We start from the raw sequence: 6,411 nt of genomic DNA, 5'->3' as shown, positions 1-6,411 counted from the left end.
GCCAGCCACCATTAAACCCTCAATGAAAAAAGAAAAAAACAGGACAGAAGAAACTCTGAAGGAGGAAAACAAGCAGGGGGAGGAAGCAGAGAGAACTGAGCAGCCTGAGGTGACTCTGGACACTCTGCTTTAGGCTTCTCCTTCTGCTTCTTCTCCCAAAATCTTCTTCCTCCTCCACAGTGGCATCCTGGTACTGCTGATACTCAGGCACGAGTTAATTCATGTAGCTCCTGGCTTTGGTGAACTCCATCTCGTCCATGTGCCCTCCCCCGTGTAGGACTGGAGGAAGTTTTTCCGGTGGAACATGGCCAGCAACTGCTCCGAGATGCTCTTGAACAGCTCCTTGATGGCACTGCAGTTTCCGGTGAAGGTGACTGCCATCTTGAGACCGCGCGGAGGGGTGTCACAGACAGCCGTTGTTGGGGACCCACTCCACGAAGTAACTGCTCTTCTTGTTCTGCACACTGAGAAACTGCTCTTCCACCTCCTTCATGGACATCTTTCCACGGAAGACAGCTGCCACGGTGAGGAACCGGACTCGGCGCGGGTCACAGGAGGCCACTATGTTCTTGGCATTGAAGACCTGCTGGGTGAGTTCAGGCATGGTGAGGGCCCAGTACTGCTGGCTTCCTTTGCTGGTGAGAGCGGCAAAGCCAGGCGTGAAGAAGTGGAGACTGGGGAAGGGCACCAGTTCGATGGCCAGCTTGTGGAGGTCAGTGTTGAGCTGGCCTGGGAAGCAGGGCAGGTGGTGATGCTGCTCATGCTGGCCGACTCAAGGTGGTTCAGGTCTCTGTAGGTCGGTGTGGTGAGCTTGAGGGTGAGGAAGCAGACGTCGTAGAGGGCCTCGTTGATGCAGTAGGTCTGGTCTGTGTTCACCACCAGCTGGTGGACAGACAGGATGGCACTGTAGGGCTCAAACACGATGTCAGACACTGGGTGAGGGCACCACGCTGAAGCAGTTCATGATGCTGTCAGGATACTCTTCTCGGGTCTTGTTGCTGAGCAGCGTGCCCATGCCGGAGCCTGTGACTCCACCCAGCTAGTGGGTCAGCTCGAAGCCTTGCAGGCAGTCTCAGTTCTCTGCCTCTTTCGACACCACGTCCAGGACCGATTCGACCAGCTCAGTGCCTTTGGTGTAGTGGCCCTTGGCCCAGTTGTTGCCTGCTCCAGACTGACCAAAAACAAAGTTTCCAAAAGGACCAGACCAAACAGAGTCCATGGTCCCACGTTCTAGGTCCACCAAGAAAGCTCGAGGGACATACTTGCCACCTGTGGCTTCATTGTAGTACACAGAGATCCAGTCCAGCTGCAGGTTGCTGTCTCTGTGGTAGGTAATGCTGGGGCCTCTGCCATGATCTTGCTGAGCAACTAACAGAACCAATCTGGTTGCCACACTGTCAGGCCTGGATGTGCACGATTTCCCTCATGGCTAAGGTTTACTGTAATAAATTTTTGCTAGTTTCAAGGTAGATACAGAGCAAGACAAGATAATTAATATTTTGGTGTTTTGTCTTTTCTTTTTCCTCCTGTGCTGGACTCAGACTGAAGCTCTGAAATATAGTCCCGGAGGCGGCCACAGAAAAATGCTAGCACGGCCACAGGAAGGTTCTAAGAGCTGTTGCTTCTTTTCACAGGTATTAAGTTAACTGATTTTGATACCTTATGGTTACTATTTAAAGTGTTTGTGGATTTTTCTTTCAGTGCCTCATTGATATCATATTCTTTTATAAGTCATACTTTCATTTTGTTATCTCTAAATTGTTACTAATGATAGTTTTATTTCTTTCTAACATAAATGGCTAAAAGATTTTGAGATGCAATGTTTTGTTTGTGGGGTGCATAATGTGATTTGCACCAGGTAATTGCCATTAGATTGGTCTCATTAGGCATTTTTTTTACAGCATTGTCATGTCTTATGTTTTGTTTACTTGATTTGTCAAAATGGAGGTCGTGCACTGGAACTTGCTGACTTACTGAAAATCTACAAAACCTGCAGCATGTACTTCAGAACAACTCTGGCCATATTTGCATTTATGACTTCTGATGTGATGCCAAGGTATGTGATCCTGTTTGCCTTATGTAATTCCTCAGCACTAAATGCCCTTCGATTGATACTCTAATTCCATCACTGCTTCTTTGTCACTGTCCTTCCTATATTTCCCTTTTCCTTTCCTTTTATCTTTTTTAAAATAATTTTATATTTTTAATTTTATTTTATGTACATTGGAGTGAAGGTATCTGATCCTTTGGAACTGGAGTTACAGACGGTTGTGAGCTATGTGGGTGCTGGAAATTGAACCCAGGACCTTTGGAAGAGTAAACAGTGCTCTTAACCACTGAGCCTATCTCCAGCACCCACTTTCCTTTTATCTTACTCTCACCACTTTGTATTGTATGGATCTTTTTAAAATAGCAGCTTTGCATTCATTCTGAAGCCCTTTGAGTTTTGTGTGTTTAGTCTCTTTTATCTTGTTTCATGTTCTGTTTCTATATTTCTTTACATTTCCATTGTTTTGAAATACAGGTCTTATTTGCTTCCATCCTAATTTAGACTCTCGCACACACAGAGATGTCATTGTACTTTGTTCCAGCATACCTCCTGCTCTCTAAGCTTTTGATCCCTAGAGCATCCCTTCACTTATATTTCTCTAATTGTTGAGAAGTAAAACCTATGTCTTTGATTACCTTATTTGAGCTGATTGGTTTACTTTCCAGTTTATAATTTTTTACCCACTCAGTTTTTGTTAACACAAACTGGTTTTAAGGTGCAGGTCAATGTAAAAATGAAGAACTAGAGAAATAATATTTTGACATTGCTTTGTTAAACTGTTTTCCTCAAATTTAAGCTGTCTTTATTCATCACTCAGTTATGTGTGGCCAGTTGGTCTCACACACAATTTACATTTATGTATGTATCTATGTATGTAAGTATATAAGTATGCATGTCTGTGTGGATACACACAGGCCACATCTTGCACTTGTGGAGGTTACCACTTGTGGAGGTCACCTTGCAGAAATCAACTCTATCCTTCTACCAGGTGGATTTTGAGGATCAAGAGATTGAATTCAGGTCATAAGGCTTGGTGTCAATTGCCTTTAACCAGTAAACCATCTCAATGGTCCCTTGTCACATCTTTTCCATAGACAATTTTATGCAAATATAGAAGGAGCTCTTTTTGGAGGATTTAACTAAAATAAGTTTTATTTTTATGTCATAATGTTTAATTAGTAAAGGGAGGAAACATGAAGGTAAGTATGTATTTAAAAATATGTTCAAAGTATTTTTACCTAGCTACAGTGGTATGTAGCATAGTGATGTATGTTCTGTAAAATGCATTGGTATGTGACTCTGTAGTTGTAGAAACATCAGATTTTAATCCAGCAACATGAAACACACACATGCCTTTAATCCCAAGAGACAGGCAAGCAGGTCTCTGAGTTCAAGGACAGCCTGGAATAGAGCAAGTTTCAAGTAAAGTAAAGCTTATGTTCAGTCATCTTTGTACATGCCTTTAGTTCCAGCACTCAGGAGAGAGAGGTATACAGATCTCTGAGTTCCAGTCATTTCTGTCCAGTCAGTTGAGAGTCCGTGAGTTGAGAGGCAGTGCAGTGGAGATGAGTTCATGACAGTTCATTTCGTGGAATTCAGAGGCAGTTTTTCTAAGAGAGTTTTTCTAAGAGAGATGTTGGAGAGAGAACAAACTAAGCACAGGTGAAGACATAATGATCAGGAGCCAAAAGATTAGAAGATTAGTTTAGATTACTAGAGTAAGTTTGAGGCCAAGCACAACCATTCAGTGAGAAATTGAGAAAAGCCATATTGAATCAATCGGCTTTGAGAGGGGTTTGAAGCAGATCAGTTGAGCGAGCCAGTCAGCCAGAGCTCAGAAAAAACTAAAAAGGGTGAGCTCATTCAGCAGTAGGTCTCAGAGACTGAAAACATTCTAGGCCTATGTTAGATTGGATGGAGGCTAGAAGTTTCCAGGACTAGGCCTAGGTGAACACATGGAGGTAGTAAACCTCTGAGATAACAATTAAATCAAGCGAATAAAAGTTCCTTTACAAAAACCTAGGTGGTATAGCTTGCTGTGCGTCCAGGCTCGGTAGTATATACCAGTGTTTACATGAAATGATGTTGCCTGAAACATTCTCACAAGTTAATATACATGACTTAACAATAGCTGAAACATTATAGATACATTAGCATTTGTCCAAAGAACAAAACCTGAATCTTTTTTGTTATTTTATAGAGTAATAGCCACAGTTTTAGGATGATTACTGTGATTTTAAGAACTCATGATTTCAAATATTACATTATTAAACAAATCTGCATTAGAGAGTATAGTTGAAGACATCTAGTGAATTGAAGATGTCAAGATAGACAAAAAAATATAATTAAAAATTCTAGGTTATGTCCATGTGTGGTCCTTACACCCAGAATTCTTGAGCCAGCTGAATGTATCAGGATGTGACTATGCATTCAGTTAGTCTCTCTTTAATTTTAAAAGACAGTATCTGATGTCATCCAGGCTAGCATCCACTGTGTAGCTGAGGACAAACTGTAACTTAATCTCCAGTCTTCTTTCCTCTATCTTCCAAGCCTGGAATTGGTATGTACAATTGCTAGGCTTGGACATGCATTTAAAAGCAGTGCCATTGGCCTGGGGGCATACTCTGTGTGGTGAAGCTGGAGATGGTGTTTATGCACAGGTGTCTATGAGGCATGGGCACTGTCAGCAGAAAGATTTGTTTTAAAACATTTTTTATACTTTTATTTTATTTTATTAATTACAGTTTATTTGCTTTTTATCCTAGCTGTAGTCCCCTCTCCCAACCCCTCCTGATCCCTCCCTCCCTCTTCTTCTCCTATGCCCCTCCCTCAGTCCAATGATAAGGGAGGTCTTCCTCCCCTTCCATCTCACCTTAGTCTATCAGGTCTTTTTTGTCTTCCTCTGTGGACTGGTAAGGCTGCTCCCCCCTCAGTTTGAGGTGATCCAAGAGCCAGCCCATGAGTTCATGTCAGAGATGGTCCCTGGCCCTATTATTAGGAACCCTCTTGATACTGATATGCCTTGGGCTACTTCTGTGTAGGGGTTCCAAGTTATCTCCATGCATGGTCCTTGTTTGGAGTATCTGTCTCAGAAAATACCCCTATACCCAGACTTTTTGGTTCTGTTGCTCCATGTGTGGAGCTACTATTCCCTCAGGATCTTTCTGTATCCCCCTTGTTTCTTAAGATTTCCTGCACTCTGCCAAGAGTTTGGGTATGCATCTCAGCATAAATGTTGATACCCTGTTGGGTGAAGTCTTTCAGAGGCTCTCTGTGATAGGCTCCTGCCCTGTTCCCTGTTTTCTCCATCTTCCAATGACTGTCTCATTTTCCTTTCTGAATGAAGATTGAGCATCTTACCCAGGGTCCTCCTTCTTTCTTAGCTTCCTTAGGTGTATAGAGTTTAGCACGATTATCCTATATTATATGTGTAATATCCATTTATAAGTGATTGCATCCCTTGTGTGTCTTTCTGCTTCTAGGATACCTCACTCAGGATGATGTTTTCTAGTTCCCACCATTTGCCTACAAATTTCATGATTTCCTTGTTTTTATTTGCTGAGTAGTATCCACTGTGTAAATGTACCACAATTTCTGTATCCATTCCTCAAGTGAGGGGCATGTGGGCTGTTGCCAACTTCTGGCTGTTACAAATAAAGCTGCTATAAACATGGTTGAGCAAATATCCTAGTATACTTGAACATCTTTTGGATATATGCCTAGGAGTGGTACAGATGGGTCTTGAGGTAGCATTATTTGTATTTGTCTAAGAAAGCACGAGATAGATTTCTTAAGTGGTTGTAAAAGTTCACATTCCCACCAGCAATGGAGGAGGGTTTCCCTTTCTCCACATCCTCTCCAGCATGTGTTGTCAATTGAATTTTTGATCTTAGCTATTTTGTTGGGTGTAAGATAAAATCTCAAGGTTGTTTTGATTTGCATTTCCCTGATGACTAAGGATGTTGAGCATTTCCTTAAGAGTTTCTCTACCATTCAATGTTCCTCTATTGTGAATTCTCTGTTTAGCTCTGTACCCCATTTTTATTTGGGTTACTTGATTTGTTGCTTTTTAACTTCTTAAGTTCTTTATATATTCTGGATATTAGTCATTTGTCAAATATAGGGTTACTGAAGATCCTTTTCCAATCTCTAGGCTTTCATTTTGTTTTGATGACAGAGACCTTTGCCTCATAGAAGCTTTTCAGTTTCATGAGGTTCCATTTATTAACTGTTGATCTTAGAACCCTTTTCTGTTTCTGTTCTGTTTAGGAAGTTGTCTCCTGTGGCAATCAGTTCAAGGCTCTTTCCCACTTTTTTTTTTCTAAGAGCTTTAGTGTGTCCTTTTTATTTTGAGGTCTTCA

The 6,411-nt window shown here is 41.8% G+C and overlaps 1 pseudogene; it reads right to left on the bottom strand.

Annotated features, from left to right (window-relative positions):
• Positions 1–214: 214 nt before the first annotated feature.
• On the bottom strand, positions 215–1,447 carry LOC110543516 (tubulin beta chain-like; annotated as a pseudogene).
• Positions 1,448–6,411: the final 4,964 nt, after the last annotated feature.

This window comes from Meriones unguiculatus, chromosome 7, assembly GCF_030254825.1.
Source record: "Meriones unguiculatus strain TT.TT164.6M chromosome 7, Bangor_MerUng_6.1, whole genome shotgun sequence".
NCBI classification, from domain to species: domain Eukaryota; kingdom Metazoa; phylum Chordata; class Mammalia; order Rodentia; family Muridae; genus Meriones; species Meriones unguiculatus.
Note: the sequence above shows the minus strand (reverse complement) of the source record. Positions and strands in the feature narration are given on the sequence as shown.